At 37.9% G+C, this 25,523-nt stretch overlaps 1 protein-coding gene across 3 annotated transcripts in view; it reads left to right on the forward strand.

Moving 5' to 3' along the window:
* The window catches only part of PCDH9 (protocadherin 9), an 807,764-nt gene that overhangs the window by 506,311 nt on the left and 275,930 nt on the right, over positions 1–25,523 (forward strand). The window lies entirely within an intron of this gene.

Genomic DNA, 25,523 nt, shown 5'->3' on the forward strand with positions numbered 1-25,523 from the left:
AGACCAAGTCATCATCTTTCCAGAGAGCTCATCGTGTTAACACAAGTGGAAGATTTTAATTGCATTCAGCTAGCATTTTGTCCTCCCTGGAGTTATGGAACTAGGTGTTAAAATAAGAACTTGTTCCATCCCTTTGTATCACCAGTTTTACAAATGCCCTAACTCATCACTTAAATGGTAGTTCAAGATTATCAGCCAGGATGAGCGGTATAATTGGATTTATTACTTGTATTTATTATCCAGTCCTGGTTTAATAGGGGACTTAAAAGCCAACCAAATATACACCTTTCCATGCTTTTTCTTGTTTAGATCCATTATTTTTGTTTTATTTTTCACGTACTGCTCAGTATGTCCAATCAACCATGCAACCAAGCAATATACATATATTTTGACTATATAACATTCTCATAACACTCCCGACTGCCATGCTGGGTATGAGCTTGCTGATGAGCTGTGCACAAGCCTTACTGCATGATCACGGAGGTTGGAAATGCTTGCCATCCTTCTGACACCTCCATGTTTCACGTTAACACTTGACTGAGTAATGGCATTTGATTTTCTGTGTTTGAGATCTTTGAGATCCTGAGTCTACTTTTTTTCCAGCAATTAAAATATTTTTCACTTTTATCATTTTTTTTAAGTAAGCAAAATATGTTTATGGAACTTTTTTTCCAATGCAAGTAACCTTGAACAGGCTATGTACACTAACATAAGAATAAAGTCGATGTTTGCTGGAGAATGTTTTAATGATGCTAGTCACCTGAAAAAAAGCATAAGCCCTGAGCAGTGTAGACTAGCAGCATAACATTTAAAGCTGGTGGTGACAGGGATATGCTATACTAATACTCATTTTCAAAGATCCCTAACGGCGTAACATTCCATTTAAGGAATGCGGGTGTATTAACTCATTTCTCAATTCAACAATCTTCAATCTACAAAAAATATATATAAATGAGCAGAAGAGCTGTGAATGAATTCTAGTTAAAATAGTAACATTAGTTACATAGTTACATTAATGATTATTTAAGGTCTGGTACTCTGGTAAGGGGTACATGTATGTCAGGTTAATCCTTTATGAATTATATTTTGTTCTTTATAGAAATAAGCAAATTGTGAATTTCATAGACTGTTTTTATTTTTTAGCAATATAAAACACACATTTGACAATATAGACGCTTACCTGCTAACATACATGAAATACCGATTTAGAAAAGACTTCCGTTTAGGGGCGCTTATATCAACCAATCTCAAAAAAACAAAAAGATGATATATGCAAAATGATAGTGTAGCAAGTTCAATACCCAAGGATCAGAATAAAAACATCCAATAATCGCACTCACAATCTGTGTGAATAATTCAGGCCTCAAAAGCTCAAACTCCTTGTTGTATAGCTCAGGAAGTACACACCAACGGATATAGAAGAAAGGAAAAACATCTACCATAGGATGATATCTTTCTACACTTGTATATGCGTGATTTTTGGTTGCACTTACATTCATCCTATGGTAGATGTTTTTCCTTTCTTCTATATCCGTCGGTGTGTACTTCCTGAGCTATTGACATTTAACACAGTAACTGAGGCCTGTAGTGTCTGAGATGTAACTGCTGGGTTTTTTTTTGCAATTTCTCTGGGCATTGCACGGTCTGAACTTGAGGTGACTTTGCTGGGACCTCCACTCCTGGGAAGATTGGCAACTGTCTTGGGTGTTTTCAACATTTTAATATTCTTTCTCACTGTAGAATGATGGACTTTACATAGTTTGGAAATGGCCTTATAACTCTTCCCAGATTGATGGGCAACAACAATTGCTTCTCTAAGATCATCGCTGATGTATTTCCTCCTTGGCACTGTGTTAACACACCTGATTGCTCCAGACCAGCAATCTGCTAAACTTCAGCTTTTATATAGGTGGTCACACTTGCTGACGATCAATTAATCAAGGGTATTTGATTAGCAGCACCCATCTACTACGGCATCACACACGGCATCTCCTTTTTGGCTTTATTTTTGTTGAATAAATCATAACATGTCTGTTTTATTTTCTTTTGCCAAACCCATGGCTGGGAGCCATTTTTGTATCTTACAATATAAAGTAAAAGAAAAAAAACAGGTTTTTTTTGCTGTGTAAGATTCTTGCATAATAGTGACTAATGCCTGTTAGTTTGTGTATGGCTAAATAACGTTTCAATTGGGGTGATTTATAAATGTGTCCCAGGGGGAAAACACTCAAAACTGTGATTGATTCAAAGTATAAATGGTTCTACAATAGAATCCAAAAAGTAGGCCTGTGAATGCCAACCAAATATTTTTTGTCTTCTTTTGCTTGTTATGTTTTAAAACATGATATTCATTTTTCTTTTTCTTATTTGTTCCTTTTTTCTACCTAATAATCCTTTTGTCAGTCGTTTATACCAGGCTATTTTCTCCTCTGCTTGAACTTTCACACATTTAATAGAGATGTGTATCAGGTTAACCAGAAAGAGGCTAAGCGCGTAATCAGATGTGTGAAACATTCTCATAATTCTTTTGTGGATGAGTTCTCTGTTCCTTTTTTTCTAATGCCTTTTCTGTTTACAAAGCTACTACTTGAAAAACTTTGATTCACAATTTATTCTGAATTAAATGCATTCTATAAAGATTTCATTTTACAAGGTGTTATTATTTTTATTCATTACATCTATTAGAATAAGACATAAGATGTCATGTTTAATTGCAATTATTTCTTCTGATGACAAGCTAAGCTTTAAAGTATAAATGCTAGCTTTTTGTAACCTCTGTAGGATGTACAAGAGCACCTAATTCAATATTATTACTGCACTGTTTTTACTATTTTTTAATGTGTAAGATCCATTCTTACTACAACCAATTAAACATTAAGCACTTAACCTGTATTTGCTGAATAAAAAAAAACAGTTTATTATAGGTGCAATCTTACTCCCACTGGTCTAATTATCTCAGCTGGTTCCCAATTAATCCATACAGTTGGTGGGTTTTCTTTTTAATTAGAGTCCTTCTGTCTACAGATTAATTATATATATGCATTTACCCAGGGCAAGATAGATATTGAGGTGACATCAGACAGGTGGAAATAAGCCTACCATGAAGGTTATTTGTAATAGTGATAGTGTTAGATGATCAAAATTTACCAAAATAAATCCTACAGGGTAATAATAAAAGCATTATTGCCCTGCCAAATATATTTTCTCTAACCATTACATCTTATATCATATCCTAATTTATTTTAAATGTTAGCGAGTCTATAGGAATATGTAGTTTCAGTGGTTACTTTAAAAGGACACCCAGAATGAGAGCTCTGAGTGAAGGAGGTCTCAGCCAATCAGAAGAGACTTCTCAACTCCTGATTGGGTAAGTCCCTCCTTCACAGGGAGCTCATTGTAAGCTGCAGCCAGCACCAGGTAAGAAACCCACTGTGTGTGTGTGTGTGATGTATGTATGTGTAATGTTAATTGTCTGAAACTGCTCATGTCTAGTAATGATTGTATATATATATATACACAGTATCTCACAAAAGCGAATACACCCCTCACATTTTTGTAAATATTTTCTTATATCTTTTCATGTGACAACAGTCTGCTACAATGTAAAGTAGTGAGTGTACAGCCTGTATAACAGTGTAAATTTGCTGTCCCCTCAAAATAACTCAACCCACAGCCATTAATGTCTAAACCTTGGCAACAAAAGTGAGTACACCCCTTCGTGGAAATGTCCAAATTGGGCCCAAAATGTCAATATTTTGTATGGCCACCAATATTTTCCAGCACTGCCTTAACCCTCTTGGGCATGGAGTTCACCAGAGCATCACCGGTTGTCGCTGGAGTCCTCTTCCACTCCTCCATGATGACATCACGGAGCTGGTGGATGTAGGGACCTTGCGCTCCCCCACCTTCCGTTTGAGGATGCCCCACAGATGCTCAATAGGGTTTAGGTCTGTGGCCAAACCTGGCAGCCCCTCTGTACCTTCAAGGACCTAATTGGCTAAAAATCCGATGTATCATTTGTTCTCGCCTGAAGATTTACTATTTATAACAACTCTCTATCACTAAGCCAATGTTCAACCCAAGAACAAGAATTTGCATCTAGACCAATTTCTTTCAGTTTGAATACCTTTTCTGTGGAACCGTGTCAAACGGCTTGGCAAAATCCAAGTAGAATACATCCACTGCAACACCCTGATCTACACTTCTATTTTAAATTAGTTTGACATGACCTATGTTTCATAAAACCATGCTGATTTGAACCCTTTTTGAATATACAGTAGAAATCAGATCTGCCTTCCTCCAATCCTCTGGTACAATTCCTGAAAGAAAAGAATCCCGAAAGATTAGAAACAGAGGTTCACTTATTTCCTGACTCAGCTCCTTAAGTACTCGTGGGTGAATACCGTCAGGCCCCGGAGCTTTGTTCACATTAACTTCCATTAGTTGCTGCAGCACCTTGTCCTGAGTATATTTAAATAAGCATAATTCCTGCCCTGCACCCCTTGTGTGGCTGCACTGTGACGGAAGCATCCATAGGGAGGAGGCTGGCAGTCAGGCCTCTCCAGTGGTCCCAGTGATGGAGGCTTCCGTCACATGCACTTCATTCATTCTGTCTGTGAGTGTTGGGGGTTGTATTTTTGTATGTATATGTCACTGAATGCGGTGTTCCTATGCGTGGTAGGAGCGTGCAGGTACTACTTGTTCTTGTGAGTTGTATATTTTTGTGTGTGTGTCTGTTTCTCTTTTTCCTGAGTGCATTGAGTTGTTTTCTTGCGAGAGTACTGTCAGAGATCAACCACAATTCATCATGTCTGTAATTAAGAACCACTGGTTTTTTTTTAGGAAGGGTAGTGCTGCCTTTTGCATTTTGTTTTCTGTTTAGTGCGTGAATGAAGTTATCGTATGTATTAAAGTGCATATATGCCTATATATATTAGACGTGTAAATGGGACAAAAGCTATTTGGACACATTTTTCGGTTAGTTTTTGGCCCAATCGTTTGACTGTTTGTCATTTTTGAATCAGAAATAAAATTTTTTGTCTGACGCCCATATTTACACTGATTCTCTCACAATATATAAATATTTCTCTATCTATCTAGCTAAAATGATTGTGTATTCGATCATTCAAGCACAATCGGAAGTTCAGATTGTACCTGTTCATGTATTATTGAGCAACCCCATATCTAGAGGCAGCATGCAGGTTACAGCTTTATGAGCAAGCCTTGCTTGTTAGTCATGGAGGGGAGCAAATAAATACTGTACCCAGTCACCACTAACCCTAAGTTTGCCCTCGCTCTGTGCTTATGGGATGATCTTAAGGTGGGGTAATTGGTGGAAAATGGGCAGGGTAATTGGGACAGTAGGTTGGGCATGGGGTATGCCGATGGGAGGGGCATTAGGGCTCAGGATTTTAATCTGTAGTGGCCCAAACACCGCTTCTCTTTCAGATGAAAGAAAAAAACGGAACGGAGACCCTAGGGAAGAAGTATTGAAATCTGATAAAACCCATACAGGTCTTAGTCTGCAATAGGAGATCTGAAGTGAAGTGTTTTTAGAAACACGATGATAGTACTTAAGGATGCTCGCACTGGTAAAACTTCCATTAAGTGTCACAGGTTATATAATAATTAATGCCCGACAATAAGGCTAGCAACCTAAATTAGCCTGATTACCATTGTTTAAACAATAGCAAAAAATAATAGCAAGGAATGGATGAAAAAGAGGCATTTGAGCAAATTAAGCAGGAAAATAAGTGATTGAGAGAAAAATCCGAGCGACAGTACTGTGGTCTTAATAATGTGCCCTCACATGGGACAAAGATGAACCAGACTCCTCTACATTTTTCTTCCTCTTTTTAAAAGGCTATAGTATTGTTTTTCCTCATTATCTGCAATAATGTGTCCAATACACAATAGGAAATAAGATAGTTGTGCTACTTATATAGATCTACAATTTAGTTGTAATGCTAGCCGAATGCCCTTAGCAGAAAATTAGACCTGCATACCTATTTCAGTTGAATACTTAGTAACGGAGAAGAAAATAAAAAAAGGGAAAAAAACGTGTTCCAAAATGTTTGCCATTTTTTTTATGATAATAGGAGTCTGAAAGTTTTGAAGTCAATTTAGGGAAAAAATATGAAAGTATATACTTTTATGTAGTTTAGGCTATTTTATCCTAAACTGCATTTTTTCAAAAACTATATCCCATTATTGAAGTAGAGGAAAACTTACTTAGAGGCTACCCATGCAAAGAATTTGAAAGCATGTAATGTCTTAATAATTAAGTGCCTTTATTATTTATGTATTTACTAAAATAATAAAATTAGGACCCTACCAAAGAAAATGTAAAAAAGTTCTCGTTTGACTAGCTAAACCTGGGTAAAATAAGCTGCTAGAATTAAGATCTGGGTGTATTTGGTAACTTCGGATAGTTGGCTACCTGGAGCTTTGGTTCTTCTGGCAGAGTCAATTTGTGTAGGGACCAGCTTTGTACATCCATCATTTAGTTGGAGCAAACTGGACAGGAGCCCAGGGAAAAATGGGCAGAATATGGTTAGGAAGTGAGTGTGATCACTCACTGCCCGGAGAAAATGGAAATCGACTTGGGGACCCATGAAAGTAGCTATGGATACAGGTCTAAAGGTGACATTTTATTGGGGAATTTGGCTTGGTGACTAAAGGTTGGCTGAGAGTCACAGGAAAGCGATGGTGTCAGGAGAATTGTTTCTATGGTGAGCAACACTTTTAGTAACCCCCTTGGCACCATCGGCCTGCTAATTAATTTGAACACTCTTCATTAGGTGCATTTCCTTTCCATTTCCCCAGAGAATATGGAGCATGAGAAAATAGCAGTTCCGATGGAAAAACCTTTGTCTTTACCCTGGTTTATAAAATAATCACATACACTGTGCAAGGATTTAGTATCAGCTTTGTTTGTTTATATGGTTTACCTCAATATCAATGAGTACTGCAAGCAACATAAAATGTGTATGTTTTAGGCATTGCCATAGTGCCTTAACTGTAGTTTATTTTGCTTGCTGTGTTCAGTACATTGGGGCTTTTGTTACTTTTTTTGCCTACTGTAAGCACACAGAATCATTGCCAACTGGCCATTCCCAGATTCATTGTAATGGACCTGAGTACATGCATGTGTCTAAAAAAAAATCAGGTGTATCCAAACTGAGCAAGCCCATGTAACTATGGCTTAAGGTTCAAAAAAAGTCACATACATTGTATCTTTTTGTGCATGTAGTAAAAATTTAACTAATATGATACATATTTGTATGTGTATGGATGCAACTGTAATTATGTGTATAAATATTGTGACAAACCACCACAAACATTTAGGTTGTGTCTGGGATTTTGGACATATACTTGACCCCTAGCACAAAACTAGCAAAAAGTAATGAAACATTATACAAAATGTTAATTAGAAGAGAATGTCATTTTTTTTTTTTAGTAAACCCCCTGCTGTTTTGGTAAAATCAATGGACACCATGAATATTTCACTATGTTTTCTAAATTAAACATATCTAAAAGGTTTCTTCTTTTAATTTTCTGAAACCCTAACTTTATAGACAGCATTAAATATTAATGAGATGGCTAGATTCACAATTTATTGTCCCCTTTCCTGGATGTTACTAGACCTTAATAGTTTGTCTGACATTAGCCTTTCATTCACCATACTATGTACATTTTATAATTCTTTTTCTTTGCAATAATGTGGAGCAGAACCTGTTGGGACGTAACTATACAAATATCTGCAGTCTAACAGTACAGGTAATACAATACATAAAGACTTTTCTTTGTATAACCATTTTAATAAAAAATGTAAAATTACCACATTCTTGATCTGCTTAAGGAATTTGAAATTTCACAAAAGGGCTGGTAGTAAGAACTTCTCTCGTATTCTTGCAGAATAAAAGATTTAATCATAGCCAAAACGGTGAATACGATAAAGGTGTATATATATCTATCTATCTATCTATCTATCTATATATATATATATATATATATATATATATATATATATATATATATATATATATAGCCTGCTTAACAATGGCAATGCAAACATATGTTATTAAGCCCACTGGTACTACAGTCATAGACATTGTACATTGTGCTTTCTATTAAATGTTTCAGAAACCTATAAAATTAGAGCAGGTATTGAACATTTTAATGGGTATAGTCTTTTAACTCATATTCCTCTCTGAACATACTTTATGGGTATGATTTCTCCTGGACATGTGCATCAATAGCTTACCCGTGGCTTTTCTATTATGTATTATAGTATAGTTAATAATTATTTTCTTTTTGACACTGGGAATGTGGAATGTCGGTCAGGTTTTATACTTATCCTCCTGTTTCAAAATTATGTCTAGCCATAAAAGTAAAAATTAGTATTGGCAAAAAAGGTCACTAGACTATTAACTTGATAACAAGAGTAGGGATATCACACAGCGGATCACCCAAGGTTTGCCAGTGTGGGATTAATCTGATAAATCCGAGGAAAGAAAGTTCTAACCTTAAAAATTACAGACTTACGGACTCTAAATAATTGAAATGTGGCGTATTTACTTATTGAAAAATTGGAAGTCAAACTTTGTACATTAAGTATGGTTTGATTAGAAATTTGAAGATGACAAATAGTACAACAAAGCAGAATACATTTTTTTTTTTCACGTGGAGATTTGACCAACTTACTAGCCAGCCAAATCTGCCAAATACTTACTAGCCACATAAGCCATTTTCTTCAATCAGAAATCTAAATATGTCCCATGGTATTGACCAGCACATACAGTATCTCACACACGTGAGTACACCCCTCACATTTTTGTAACTATGTTATTATATCTTTTTATGTGACAACATTGAAGAAATGACACTCTGCTACAATGGAAAGTAGTGAGTGCAGCGGTCTATGCTTCTCTCTGCCTCACAGTCAGAGGTAGAGATCCCTGCCAAGGGCAAAGTTTATTGATCCTGTTCTTGGTAATGTGCATGCGGCTCCTTAAACAATCACATGTACAGAAAGGCTGCTGCTGGTCTGCCTGGGTCTCTGAGCAATTAGCCGGGGTAACAGTAGCAGAGGACGTAACATTACATCCTCGGGTTTAATCTGCAGGTTTGCGGGAATGAAATATTATGTGCAATATAATAATAGTAATTGGACTCTTCTTATGTTGCCTAGTTCTGATTCCACTTGAGGCAAAATAACTTTTCTGTATCAACCAACAATTTCTTTTAGGAAAAGAGACATAAAAATCCTGAAAATCTATAAGAAATTATCATGATCCTCTAATTTCTACAATGAAGAGACATATTTAGTGAGCAATAGGAGATCTGTTCCTTTGACTTTGTCAAAGGTAATAAAACCTTAACTATAGAATGTATTTTATTATCATATTATATAGTAATTTGTTCATATATTTTTCAGTTAAAATATATATTTTCTAAATATGAAAACCATACAGAGTAATAGCCTCTGACTTAAGGGCAGAAAGAACAGGCAATTATATAATATTTAGTCAAGAATATAGTCATGACTCAAATGTCTTTTTTCTAAGCATGTAGCATTTTTTAGGAGTCTAACTTGGCACATGTAAGCAATGTTTGAATAAAGTAAATTATGGTAATGCTAGCATTTTACTATTTTTCCATCATTTACACAAATAATTTAATTTTCATTACCTGGCCCTTTATTACTCCCCCGCATCAGCTGGAGACTTAAAACTCAGTGACTGATAAAGAAAAAAAAACACCTGCTGTTTACCGTGATTTCATTATTTTACTTTGCATCTGCGTGCATCATAAAAATATAAAACTAACAATACATGTTATTCTTCAGAAGTGATCATATTTTTTTTAAAGCAGACTGGAATGATAGGGGAAAAAAACAAGCACAGTTGTTCAGGTGCAGATATTTGCAATAGTAAAAAGCACTATTGGGAATGTTATAAAAGCAGAGCATTTCTCCTTTGGTACTATGTGTTCTACCTTTAGTCTTTTATTCTTTAGAACTTCCTTGGTACAATTCAGTGAAAAAGCACATGTCCCTCCCAGAATTCTTCTAGCATTCTTTTAGCATTTTTTTTTTTTACATTTAAATGGTTCAGATCATCAAACTATTTTTAATATTAGACAAAGATAACCAGAGTAAACACATAACGCAGTTTTTAAATGATTTTGCGAATAGAAGAAAAAAGCTAACCAACCCTACCTTGAAAAAGTAATTGTCCCCTTAGTTAATTAAATTTCACTAGACACACCCAGGCATAATTACTACCAGCCTTTGTTTCATCTAAACATCAATTAAATAGAACCTATCTTGCAAAGTGAAGTAGGCTAAAATTTGGTTTTGTTCTTTTTCAACCAATATTACTTTAAAAGAACAATGGGCTTGATTCTATGACATTTATTGGCCTTAATATTATAACAAAACGCCTTAAACCTTATAGAATAATTGCACACTCAAGAGTAGGAACGCACACAAAATGCTACATTGAAACCATAGAAAACCCTGTCTCTTTCTCTCCCTCTATCTGTCTCTCCAACTATTCTCTCCTCCTTAGTCCTTTGTTGTATCTCATCCAACATCCATACACAGGTCCAATGGTTTTGCAGTTTATATGGGTTGTTTGAAAAAGTTGTTGCAAGCTTCCAATCCAGCATTTGTTGTGGCAATGTCTCCTTCCTTGTAATTTTGTATTTCGTTTTTGATCTAATTAGTGATTAAGTTGGTTGGCATTGTATGGCGTGATTACTGCTTATGTCCTTTTTGGTTGAGGACAGTCGTTCATTTGCTTTTAGTCATGGGCATTGAATTGGTACATTCATACTGTGTAGAGAACCGCTGAATTGTATTTTCTGACTGAGACTTGATATAGTCAGGTTCATTGAATCAAGCACAATATCACCATCTTTATTCACACATAATTGGAGACTTGTGGGGGATTGGGATTCGTGTTATATCCACTTAAAGCGGAATATGTATTTGGTTAATGAAAATAAAACACAATTATACACAGTATAAAGAACACACAGAATCGGTAGTTAATAAAGAATGAGTTACAGGAAGCACCAAGGCAGTTCACACAGCACAGTGCTCCTGATTTTCATCATAGAGATATTAATCAATGCAAGTTAGATAATCTTGTTCACATTCTCTTCTGTCATTCGGAGGCTATTTAGAAAGAAGTAGGAAGTTAGCATTTGCATTAAGAGCTGAGCAGATGCAAAATTGGCATATTAACCAATTTAAAAACTCAGTACAAGTTCATTGGAAACATTAGGAGAGGTTATTTGCAAGCTAGATCATGTAAAAAAAAACCCAGAAGCACATATTCAAAATGAGAAAATGTAACTTGCACAAAGAGGCCTGGACTGGCAAACATCCAGTTCTCTTGTATCCTGGCCTATGCCAACTTGGCTTAGGGCAGCAGGTCCAGTAGCCCTCCAGCCACAAAACTGAGTGGCAGTTCTCCCTTTTGGTGTCCACGTGTGCAGTTGGTCAATGAGCTGGTATAGGGTGACCACATTTCCTAACTTACAGTCAGGGATACTTACTTTCTTAATTTGATGAGTTTATTGCATTAAAATTATGCATCCATCTTGGATTTTAGCACCAGTTGAACGATTCAGTTAGCAGATGCATGATCCTATGATGCTGATAGGATAACAAACAGAACAGAAAAACAAAATTGGGACTTTCTCAAACAAAAAAAGCAGGAAGAGCTGCCAGTTATACGTGTAAAGACAGCTTATGCTTCGTTTAGGCATGTGTGATAAAAAATTGGGACTGTCCCACAAAAAACAGGTCATTTGGCAGGTATACTAAAAGTAACATTTGATTTGATTCCATATTTGTCCCAACATAGCTTGCCAGCACCAACATTGTGCCCAAACAGCTTGTCTCTGTCATCCTTGTCCTCAAACAGCTTCCCAGTGCCATCTTTGCCCCAAACAGCTTGTCACTTGTCAGTGCCGTCTTTGTCTACAAACATCTAATCATTACCATCATTACACAAAGCTTTTCAGTGCTATTGTTGTACCTAAACATGTTTTATTAATCTATTAGTCAATTATTGGTCTATTTTCACTTTGTCCCTAAACAGCTTTCCATTGCCAACTTTTTCCCTTGTTTCCCCTGTTTAGTTTTTAACCAAAATGTAAGAATATGTTGTTTTTTATCTAAAAGAAGAGTGTTATATTTCATAATAAAGTTATTATTTATTATGATTTTATTGTTAATATGGCCACTTATTCAGTTATGCTACTGTAAGATGAGTAGCTAACTGTGGAAATAAGCATGCTTTTCAGAATATTCTGTTACTACATTACATAGTACTCCTTGGTATGCCATAGTCGTGTAAGCTTAGGTAAAGGGTTCTTAACAATCTATAACTATCACCTATTTCTAGTCCCTAATTAGATCTAGAAAATGTAATTTTAGTTTTGTGTACTCATAGCTGACACCATGGAAACTTTACAGTAAAGATGATTACAAAGATAGTGCAACCCATTAATTAAACAATGTAAGGAAATGAAGTTTACCATTCAAGCCGCAAACTTACAGGCACCCCCTCATTGTCACTTAGAGGACATGTGAAAAAGGCAGACACGTGCCCAGGAAAGGTTTATATTACCAAAAGGTCTACCTGTCAGTAGATAGCCCAATCTCTCCAAGAGCAGGAACCAGCACCTCTGGCTCAGAGTACTTACAGTATTTTGGGTGCAGGAACCGGAGTTACCTTCTGGGGCCCCTGCTCACACCCATCCCCACACACAATGATTACACTGTACTTTTCAAATACATCTAAAAATATTTTAAAAGTTATATATAAATATTTAAAGGTATCAATGTTATCTCATCAGAGTTATAATTGCCATTATAATAGTATTATTTGCAAGTATGATCAATGATAATACAAAGATGATCTTTAGTTATGTTGTATTGTTCTTTCAAGAACAGCTTAATAAATCTTTTTTTTAGTACCATCTCCCATGAATAGGGTGTATACTCTATACAACTATTTTCTATATAAAAACATTCACTATAGGGTGTAGACAATGTAAAAAATATATAAAAACCTTCACTATCCCACAATCCAAAAGTATTTACAAATAAATATAGTGTAGTGTTTAAAGGAACATTTTCTCCCTTTAAAATGTCAGTTATTACAATGTTGTGGGAGATGATGCTGAACATACATTTGAAAAATTGAAAACTTTTTTGCCCAATCCTGTGTAAATGTGATTCTACTAGTCATGAGAATTATGTATGTTATGGTTAAACAAAGACAACCACAAAATAATTGTGTAAAATAGCCTTTGTCCTTAAGGGGTTAAAAGGTCCTAGTGACAGCTGTGTTTCTATAGTCAACAGACCTAAAAACCTTGTTTTTCAACTCCATGTGTTGTACCATGTGATGCAGAAGAAATGGAAGGAAGACAGAAAATATTGTTATAATTAGCAGGCTCCTTAGAAAATTCACAGGGTCAACATTTACAGTTAATTGGATATTAATTATTAAGATTTTAAAAGGATATTTTGTAATTATAAAGAACATTTTGTTCTTTAGTACTTTTTTATTCACTTTTTGTCTACATTTTGGGGGGAGCTTTTACTTTTTAATTGACATGCTAATTTCTGACTCTTTACAGAAAGGTTTTCATGTGACCTAGTTTGGAATTTGTGGAGTCTCTGTTTAAATTAGCCCATTGTACCCAGGGCAAGAAGATCACTGAAATAGGAAAAGGGAGTTTATGACAGTATGTGAGCATGGGTGTCTATGTATACGTGTGTGAGCATGTGTAATGGTGTGTGTGAGCATGTGTGTGTAAGTGGGGTGAGATGGGGTGTGTGTTAGAATGAATGAGTATGAGTAAGTGTGTGTAATTTGTGTAAGTGTGTTTAGATATGTGAGTCAGAGTGTATGTTGGAAGGTAGGGGGGGGCAAGGGGCAAAGCTGGTACAGGCCAGATGTTTGGGGACTAGATGGCATGGCACACATAAGCTGTTTGGGGACATTGACAAGGTGGGGGTAAAGATGGCACAAACAGGCTGTTTTTGGGTTAGGATGGCACTTATAAGCTGCTTGGGAACAAAAGGCACTCACAAGCTGTTTGGGGCAAAGGTTGCCCTGTGGGCCATGTTGCTTGGTGCCCTGGGGCTCAATTGCAATTAGATTTGTATGTGCAAAATTGTTACTTTTCACTGACAAGACAGGACATAACTTTAGAATTACTATTCATCCTTCATATTGCAGTAGTTTTACTCTATGTAAATAATATCATAATCACAAATAATGGGATCACCATTGTATTTTTTGAATGTACATATTTAAAGTTCACAACTCTATTCGATGTTGATGAAGACAGTTAACTGTCAAAAGTATGAGCACAGCAACAAGACACACGGTATTTATAAGGCATCAGCAAGGTCTCTCCCAGGCAGAAATTTCAAGGCAGACAGGGGTATCCAGATATTCTGTCCATGCTCCTTTGAAGAAGCACAAAGAAAAAGGCAGTGTTTAGGACTGTAGACTCAGTGGTTGGCCAAGGAAACTTGCAGCAGATGACAAATCATGGTTACTTCCTTTCACAATCCGGAAATGTCCAGCAGTGCCATCAGCTCAGCATTGGCATTGGGACCATGGTACACCCATCTACTGTCCAGAGAAGTCTGGTCAGAAATGGCCTTCATGGAATACTTGCAGAAGTTTGTTCGTCGAAGGGCTGGAGACCAGTACAAGAATGAGTGTCGTCAGGAAACAGTAATGTATGGTGGAAGTCCCTTGCAAACTTAAGGTTGCAGTTCTGCAAATAGAGTTAATGGTATCCTCAATGCTGAGGTACAGATGAGAGGTAGAGACAGATACATATCCATCATGCAATACCACCTTGGAGACATCTGATTGGTCCCAAATTTATTCTGCAGTATGACAACAACCCCCAAACATACAGCCAAAGAACTCTCTTCAGCGTAAAGATGAACCCTGATCTCTAGTCTTTCTGAGATTACATTGAGAGAAAAGCAATTGAGGCTGCCTACAGAAAAACTGTGGTTAGTTCTCAAAGATGGTTGGAACAACCTACCTTCCAAGTTACTTAAAAAACTGTGTGCAAGTGGACCTAGAAGAATTGGTGCTATTTTGAGGACAAAGGGTGGTCACACCAAATATAGATTTGATTTAGATTTTTCTTCTGTTCAATCACTGCATTTTGTTTAATGATTAAAATAAACTATTAACATGTCTATTTTTGAAACCATTCTTACTAAACAACATTTTCACACCTGCCTAAACTTCTGCATAGTAATATATATATATATATATATATATATATATATATATATATATATATATATATACACACACATATGCACACACACACACATACAGTGGGGCGTCTGCAAGGTGAAAACGGATGCCTTTGATACTAAAAGCTACATTTTTTCATCATATTATAGGCAAGACAGTAATTTGAACACAGTGATTTTGAGGAGCTGATTTGCTGACTAAAAAGCTTTGCTCCATTTATTTTCACTGAAAGTATTGTGTCAAAAGGGCTCGCTAGAGACTCTTAGGTAGATCCAAGTCTGGTGTATTTAAAAGCAAGGACTGAAATATAGGTCAGTGTAGGGGTCTTGAATAATTGGATTCAAAATGTAATATTGCCCACAAAAAGGATTGCTCTGGCATATTTCTTCATATTGCCTTGTTCCATGACTTATTTATGATCCGAGTTCTTTCTCCTGTGGCATTAGTAACATTGTATAGATGTGCTCTATGGCTCAGGACCCAGCTCTAATTAGCATTGCTATGCAATGTCACAGAATAAAAAAAAAATGCTTTTGCTTTGTGGACGAATTAATTTAACGCAGTGTTAGAAAATCACATTTGATGTTACATTAGAGATTCTATATAACAAAAAGTATAGCTAAACTTTACATTATGGGCTCACCTCAAAAGGTATATAATTCTAATTATAGGATTGCAAAAATTAGGCCCAAAACCAGTCACATAAAGCCCTATTTTTATGTAATGACACCATTCGGTGGAGCAAAGAGGTACAATATGTAGGCCACAGAGGTATTAAGCTAACAAAGGGGTAATATGATTTTAGAGAGTAAAATGTACAACCTTGGTCATAGTATAGGGGAAACGTGCTGATAAATTCATTAATGGTTAAAGTCATTAATGGCTAACAGACTATTTGGGGAAACATTATGGAATAAATTAATGTTTATGTAAAAAAATTTTTGGGAAAAAGCCAACCTTAGATAGGTGAAGAATGGTATTTTACCGCCTATATACCTGGTCAGTCAAAGTGGCTAGTAATAGAGTGGGCCAAAGCAAATTTCTTCCCACTTAGTGAGCACTCACCAAAAAGGACTCACAAAAAAGAAGTGTACGATAGTTCCAGTCATGATGTCAACTATGTTACTAGTCTTTGTTAGTGTACAGACCAAGGTGGCTATATTCTCTTTACCGAGAGGATGATAGATAAGTGGAACAGTCTCCCAATAAAAGTGGTAGAGGCTAATACATTGAGGGAATGTTAGGTATATGGCTATCCTAAATCTAAAATGAGACAAAAGACTGATTAAGCCTCTCCCTTACTGAAATTTGTTTTTCCTCTTGCACTTAATATTAGGGGCACGTATGTATGTTTAACCCCTTAATGACAAAGCCCATACATGCAAAATGCATTGTTTTCAATGGGTTTAGGGACCGCCCATTGTCCTTAAGGGGTTAAATGTATTTCTGTAATGAACTCTATAACTAACAAACTGTAAGTACACAGACATATATTTGCAGATGAAATGGGCAACAGAAGAAGAATTGATAATACTTTTCTTATTCAAGGGAACTTCTTGTGTATCTATTGGGTTACCTTGGATTTTTGGCTAGAATAGTATACATTGGGTGTCTTAACTGACAAATATGTCTGCTCTGCTTTATTTCCTGAACTTGCTCCTTGGTATGACATTTATTACGATGGAATATCATTTTATGTAAATAAACCTGTTGGCTATAGATTTTTTGTTGTCCGATAACTGTATTTTAACCTTCTAGAAAATAATTTACGAGTAATTCCAAACACAATATAATATATGGCAGGGAATTTCAGTAATTTATTTTGGATAAAAGATAAGAGTGATATCAGAAGGCACAATGACCTTGAATTGGATAAGGTGGGCTAGTCAAAAGGATTTACACGGAGGCCTGGCAGCAGGAATGAATTGAGCGCTGGAAGTGAATCTGGCAGAGATGTTCTAGATTAATTAAAGTTTGGGTAAATCAGATAACCCAGAAGCAGGGAAGATACAATGTAACATAATAAAGTAAATTATTTGTATTTGAGATAGATATCAAATTGTCTATTTCCTTGCAATATGTATCTTGTAAATGTTTGTACCATCTGGAAATTTCGGATGTATATGTGTTACTGTGTGAAAAAAAAGAGATAAAAAAAACAAAAACAGATGTATTGGGTCAGAATTATTTACAGAGATAAAACGTTGTAATCTCATTTTGTTCCAAAACTATGTATGCAATTGTTATTTATTTACTTTTCATAGAGTTAGCTCCAGTCCAATATGTGTTACGAGGATGTATTTTTAATTTTTAGAACTGATGCAACTACCCTGCTGATGATGATGGTACAAAGTCAGACCTTGTGTATCTGAGTGGAAGTTCTCCAGCACTTTTATGAGATGCCAGTGCTTACTGGTACATGCGTCTAGATTGTGCTGCACATGCCTGGTTACACAGTAAAGTCGGAACATCTGTATGATATCATTTGTCTCTAGCCATACTAGATGTTTCACCGAGACACTGGTAAATCACAGCGAAAGTATCCGATTGAGCCTCAGGTCAAGCCTGGGATTTCTATGCTTCTTCTGGCTACCTGAACAAAAAACTATATGGAGGATTTTAATCTTGCATTTTAACATAAGGTCTTATCCATGCAATACAAAAATGTTTCATATTGTAACAAACACACCTAAGTATCGCTGTGACACTGAAAACCAAATGTTTAACTCCTACAAAATAAAGGCCTTTTGAAAAATCAGTTCCTATAAAGCGTATAATTTATGCAATATTTTATAATATATTCGCTTGTACGATAATAAACTGGGTTATAAAGGTACTGTTTCATTTACATAATGAACAATATAAATCCATTCTAAGCCGAACGGACATATAATAAAACATATTATATTATGTTTTATTAAAAACAATATCATGTACTGCTAGGAAAACTATTTTATATGACTCTGATAACTTTAAATATGAGTTGGTAAATATGAGGCACTTTGATTAATTTGAAATTATACATCTGATCAAAATATTCAGCGGCAACCTCATATCTATTTGTTATATGACTCGTTCATCAACATGTAACACCATCAACAAGTAGGATACGCTTTTGCTATTTGTAATATCGTGATATAATGCACATTTAAATGTGAGGAGTTGGAGCAAAATCTCTCCAGATTAACAAGAGAATCCTCTTTTCCAGAAACACAAATTTCCCTAGGTTGTCACGTTCTGCCCAGGCTGCGGAGCTGCATATCTGTTCTGCTTTAGTTTCTCTGTTTTGTTTTGATCCATTCCTGGATTTCCTTTTGCTTTGTTCTATTTTCCATTCCTAGCTTCTGCTCCGGCTCTTTGCTTCAGCTCTGCTTCCTTTATTAGGTGTGCCCCACCTGTGTTCTGTTTGTCTCAGTCTGCAGTCTTCAGTCTAAGGTATGTCTCTGTGCTGTGTTTGGTTTACATGTGTGGTTTGTTTTGTATCTTGTCTGCAGGGATTAGCGTTAGGACCCACCGTCATTGGAGTACTTTGGCGTAGTGGTGGGCTAAGCATACTATGGCCATATCATGTGACGAAATCTCCAATAGTTATCTTGTAGTCCTAGGCTAGTTTCTGTATTCATGTTTGTGTGTCTTTTATGTACCTTTGCCCTTCTTCCTTGAATCATCTGAGGATTCCGGTTCCTCTCTCCTCTCCCCATGTCCCAGTTAAGATTTCCTATCCTTGCTTAAAGGAAGAAGCGTCCGAGGGTTCCGGCTCCTCACTCCTTCCCCTGTGTTCTTTGCCTTCTTCCCTGTCCTTTGTTGTGCCCTGTACCATGTATGTCTTGTCAGGTTATGTTTATTCCTTGTCTTGTGCCTGTTTATACTTTACGCTATTCATGTCATGTTTCTAGCCACTTCTCATGTATATCCTCTATCATGTTTCTTGCCTGGTCTCCCTTTCCTTTGCTGTGTTATGTGTCTGCTACATTAACCCTTTGCTTAGCCTTCATTCTCCCAGCCTGCAGCATCCTGCTCGTGATTCAGTGATATTCTTCATGCCTGCTCCAGGGTGCCTGCAGGATTCGTTTTGTTCCGGACTCCATCTGCTGCCATATCAGGGCGCTGGTGTTTGGCTGCACTTCCTAGGTGCTCAACGCCTGGGCGAGTGTGGTCACCCTGCAACCAGGCCCTGCCCCAGACTCCACTGCTGCATCGTGACTCCTGTAAACAACCATCGGGCGCGCTGGGTCCTTCCAGTCACCAGCTTGGACCCAGTCCGTGACACATGGCCACAGGTAAATGGCCAGGAGTTCGCGGAGTGGAGTTTGCAGAGTCTGCCCTTCCAGTGGGCCTCCGTACCCGTCTGCCCTTCCAGTGGGCCTCCGTACCCGTCTGCCCTTCCAGTGGGCCTCCGTACCCGTCTGCCCTTCCAGTGGGCCTCCGTACCCGTCTGCCCTTCCAGTGGGCCTCCGTACCCGTCTGCCCTTCCAGTGGGCCTCCGTACCCGCTTGCCTGAGCCTGTGCCTGTTCCTGCCTGAGCCTATGCCTGTTCCTGCCTGAGCCTGTGTCTGTTCCCGTACCCGTGCCTGAGCCGGTACGCATGCATGATTCACTACCTGAGCTTATGCCGGTACCCTTGCATGAACCAGTACATGTGCCTGGCCCGGTGGTACTCCGTTCTCGTCCGCCCTTCCAGTGGGCCTCCGTTCCTGTACCCGTGCCTGAGCCGGTACGCATGCATGATGCACTACCTGAGCTTATGCCGGTACCCTTGCATGAACCAGTACATGTGCCTGGCCCGGTGGTACTCCGTTCTCGTCCGCCCTTCCAGTGGGCCTCCGTTCCTGTACCCGTGCCTGAGCCGGTACGCATGCATGACATAGTATCTGAGCTTATGCCTGTACCCTTGCATGAACCAGTACATGTGCCTGGCCCGGTGGTACTCCGTTCTCGTCCGCCCTGAAAGAGGGCTTCTAGCCATGTCGTGTGCCCCGCAAGAGGGCTTCTAGTCGTGTGCCCCGCAAGAGGGCTTCTAGTCGTGTGCCCCGCAAGAGGGCTTCTCCTTGTTCCAGTACCTGCCTTGTTCCAGTACCTGCCTTGTTCCAGTACCTGCCTTGTTCCAGTACCTGCCTTGTTCCAGAACCTGCCTTGTTCCTGAGTTGCGGCCAGCGCCCCACTGTGGACTCCCAGGATGAGTGCCTGCATCCAGGCTACCCTGGTAGAGTACCCTGCAAGTGGGCAACCTGCCGTGTGCCCTGCAAGTGGGCAACCTGTTGTCTGAGCCTGAACCCGTGCCTGTGCCTGAACCCGTCCCTATGCCTGAACCGAGCCTGTGCCTGAACCCGTGCCTGACCCTGAACCTGTACCAGTCGTGTCTGCCCAGCAAGTGGGTTAACGTCCGTGTCTGCCCAGCAAGTGGGTTACCTGCCGTGTCTGCCCAGCAAGTGGGTTACCTGCCGTGTCTGCCTTGTCTGCCTTGTCAAGTGGCTTATCTACCTTGCCTTCGTTTGGACTAAATGTCAGCTAGAGTCAACTTCTTCAATCCTGTTCAGACAGTCTGATTCCTGTTTTTGGAGGAGATTGGTCTACTAGCGGCAGTGCTGGTCATCGAAGGACTCCTATGTTTTTCAGACTCCGAATGCTGGTTCCTGGGTTGACTTGTTTCTTCAGTCTTCCGTTAGGAGCGGGCCTTCCTTTTGTTGATGTTTCTGTTCGCGTCCAGAGGCCGCTCTTTCGGAGGGGGATTGTGTCACGTTCTGCCCAGGCTGCGGAGCTGCATATCTGTTCTGCTTTAGTTTCTCTGTTTTGTTTTGATCCATTCCTGGATTTCCTTTTGCTTTGTTCTATTTTCCATTCCTAGCTTCTGCTCCGGCTCTTTGCTTCAGCTCTGCTTCCTTTATTAGGTGTGCCCCACCTGTGTTCTGTTTGTCTCAGTCTGCAGTCTTCAGTCTAAGGTATGTCTCTGTGCTGTGTTTGGTTTACATGTGTGGTTTGTTTTGTATCTTGTCTGCAGGGATTAGCGTTAGGACCCACCGTCATTGGAGTACTTTGGCGTAGTGGTGGGCTAAGCATACTATGGCCATATCATGTGACGAAATCTCCAATAGTTATCTTGTAGTCCTAGGCTAGTTTCTGTATTCATGTTTGTGTGTCTTTTATGTACCTTTGCCCTTCTTCCTTGAATCATCTGAGGATTCCGGTTCCTCTCTCCTCTCCCCATGTCCCAGTTAAGATTTCCTATCCTTGCTTAAAGGAAGAAGCGTCCGAGGGTTCCGGCTCCTCACTCCTTCCCCTGTGTTCTTTGCCTTCTTCCCTGTCCTTTGTTGTGCCCTGTACCATGTATGTCTTGTCAGGTTATGTTTATTCCTTGTCTTGTGCCTGTTTATACTTTACGCTATTCATGTCATGTTTCTAGCCACTTCTCATGTATATCCTCTATCATGTTTCTTGCCTGGTCTCCCTTTCCTTTGCTGTGTTATGTGTCTGCTACATTAACCCTTTGCTTAGCCTTCATTCTCCCAGCCTGCAGCATCCTGCTCGTGATTCAGTGATATTCTTCATGCCTGCTCCAGGGTGCCTGCAGGATTCGTTTTGTTTTGGACTCCACTGCTGCATCGTGACTCCTGCAAACTACATCGGGCGCGCTGGGTCCTTCCAGCCACCAGCTTGGACCCAGTCCGTGACATAGGTGCTGTGGCGGCCATGAAATATTAATGTTTTTGTACCTCTCAGTGAAAAACAACTCATGCTTACATTTCCATGACACCTGTGCATCTAGCTGTTTTGTAATTCTATGCATCCTATAAAAGGGTAAATCAGGAATCAAGTTAAAGTTTCCTGTTGTGAAATCGGAAAACTATAAGCAAAACCACTTTAAATATTTTACAGGAATACAGATACATAGTCAAATCCGTACAATGAGAGAAGTTTCTGCATTTTGTGTGTATAAAGGATAAAATATATATTATGGGGGCCAGTTACAAACTCACTTTTCTTTGATAATCCCCTAAAGGTGTACTTGGTTCTGATATCACCTGATAAGGTCATGCACATCAAACCAATTTCCGTTTGGATGAGATGTGGCCCTTTTCCTGAACAGTAGATTGCAAATACCTATGACCACAATGTTTATGAAATCTTACTTCTGCAGTGACAAAACAGACTTATGTTCTGAATCAATTATAGAATTCAAGAATATCTATGACCACCATGTTTGTGAGATTTCACTTCTGCAGTGACAAAATAGACGTATGTTCTGAATCAATTATAGAATTCAAGATACTGTGTATGTCTCTATATCTATGAGATGCCATCTAGTGTTCAGTATTCAGTTGAAACGTTATACTGAGGCACCATTGATATACACCATACATAGACATTAATATGTAGTTGGTCCCCTCTTTGCAGCTATAACAGCTTCCCCTCTTCTGCAAATGCTTTCCATAAGATTTTGGAGTGTTTCTTTGGGAATTTTTGCCTATTCATCCAGTAGAACATTTGTGAGATCAAGCATGGCTCACAATCTCTGTTCCAGTTTAAAATGTCTTGGTATGCTGAAGATGATATAACAAGGCATGTTGGGCAATGCTATGCTTCCATCTTTTTGGGAACAGTTTGGGGAAGGCCCTTTTCCAGCATGACATGGTTGGATGAGTTTGGTGTGGCAGGACTTGACTGCCCTGTACACAGCTCCAACCTCAACATCATTGACCACCTTTGGGATGAACTGGAATGGAAGTTCTTGTCTAATATCACCTCACAAATGCTCTACTGGATGAGAGGGCAAACATTTCCACAGAAGCACTCCAAAATCTTGTGGAGCCCCTTCCCAGAAGAGTGGAAGCTGTTGTAGCTGCAAAGGGGGGGACCAACTACATAATAATGTCTATATATTTCGAATGTGATGTCATAAAAGTCTTTTTATTTATTTATAATTTTCAGGTTGCATGTTATATTAAAAAATGTTATTTTTGGTTGATGATAATAATCATAGAAAAGTTGTTGGTGCCAGACCTTGAATTGGAGGATTTTTGTTGTGCAGTGTTTGTTTTGTGTACACAGATGTGTTTAATTTGCTATGCTAACATTTCAATTAAAACACGTTTGTTATGTTTGCTATTCTTAGTAGTCTTTCTCTGATTAAAAGCAAATCAATGGTAGTTTTATAGAAAAATCATTTAAATGAACGTTTGACTGCAAATTGAAAACAAAAAATGTCAAAACAGTCACAGCAAAGGCCTGAAAAGGCTCAGCGGTGATTCGATTATGGTCAGACTGCTTGGCAACCCCTTAGAAAAGTAAAAGACAACAAGAATTTAATATTGCCTTCAAGTCTGCCACTGTGTTTACGTGGAAAATTCTTCCATTTTAGCTGTTGGCATTTGTCTGTGTTGGGGATGATCTTCTTCCTAGTTTGGGCTGATTTTTTTCTAATAGGCAATGTCAGAGAGACCTTAATCTCCTGACAGTTGATACTTTTCATATATGTAAGGCATGCAACCACTTGAGTGGTTTGCCTCCATTTTCCAGAAAACTACAGCTTGTTGTGGGTGGTTATAGCTTCACAATGCCTCCCTTTAGTTATTATTTTATTTTTGTCTTCAAATGATTAATAAAAAACAAACTTAGGCACACTTATGATACTCTTTTTTTCAGTTTTTATGGAAACAACCTGTAAGTGCCTTGTTTTGTGCCATGTGACTATATTTTTAGACCCATTTGTTCCCTGAAACCAAATATAAGAATCCACAACAAACATGTATATGTACATGCATGCGTAAAATATCACCTTTAAATCATAGGTAGGACAGATTTAAATAAACACAGTTGTCCAATATCACTATCAGGTGAACAGAGCGTGTCCACGCATCTACATTCAGATTCAAATTTACCTATGTAAATGCATAAACATGTCCCCTGTTTTGCTGTTTTGCTTGTAGAAGGCCTACCATGAAGTTCTTTCATGAGTTAGCATTTGCATACTGGAGGACACATGAGGCTAAGTAGATAGGTAATACATTTTATCGGGCCAACATATAAAATGGTATTAATTTGCATTAGGTTTTTCTTCTTCAAAAGGAAATCGTGATTCCATCCATTTTGTTTTTAATCTTGGCTCAAAAAAAGGTATCAACTTCAGCTCGTTTCCTAATGCGATATAAACCCTAGGGGCAGCCCTATCTGCTGTATCTTAAACATAACATTGATTTAGCACCCATTTTATTACTGATTTTTTATTCAGTAACCCATGGAATGTTAAATTCTTATATCTTAAGATACAATGCTGCGGTTTTATATTCCCGTCTTTGATATTACTTGAAATAAAAATTGGAAAAGTCAAAAAAGTATATCAAATAGAAGGGCAATTTATTTTTATAGAAGCATTCCAAATGCTTATTAGACTAGTATTTTTCTAATATGTGTTCTTTCTAAAGAGGGTTACATGTTTAAAGTCCAACCTCTGAAATTGCTCTATCAGACCTTTGTTCATTATGCAGTAATTAGAAGGAAACTATTAGCATCTATGCTTTGAACTTTTCAGTGTAGTTCAGCAATAGGGTAGTAAACCCAATTAAATGGAAAACATTTCAGTGAGAACGAAAACCATTAAAGTCAATTTATTAGACCTTAATTTTTTGGGTCACTAGTACAGAACATGCACATCAAATAGGAAAACTTGATCCACTGATTTGCCCTGTAGCAAAGATCTTAGCAGTTTACTAGAGACTGGATTTAAGAGGTAGCACAGAAGGATGCTGATTACATTCATGAGTGTACATTAATAACTGGGTATTTGGACAGACAGTGGATGATTTCACACAATATCAGATGTTGACCCTGTGAAAGCATCGCTTCGAAATTTTAAATTGTGTGATATACAACAATATGATTTGTGGGAAAATGTGAAATGTTTTCCATTTGCTTTCAAAATAGAAGTACAAAAAAAATGACCCTAATTAATTATAATATAATGAATAATACATAATGATTCATAGTTTCTGATGGCAATCTGTAGCCTGTGATATGCTAAATTAGACACATTTTAGGTGAAAAGTTAAAGAAATAAACCTGTTTTGCTGTTATATATATTTAGCATAAGCAGCTTGTGTTCACTATCCCTTTGTTGGATAATTATGAGTATATATAATATAAAGTGAATATGTTGGGGTTTGTTGGCATACTGAAGAATACATTTCGGGCCAAGGATGTCTTCCT

The sequence above is a fragment of the Spea bombifrons genome, chromosome 2 (genome assembly GCF_027358695.1).
Source record: "Spea bombifrons isolate aSpeBom1 chromosome 2, aSpeBom1.2.pri, whole genome shotgun sequence".
Classification (NCBI taxonomy): Eukaryota; Metazoa; Chordata; class Amphibia; order Anura; family Pelobatidae; genus Spea; species Spea bombifrons.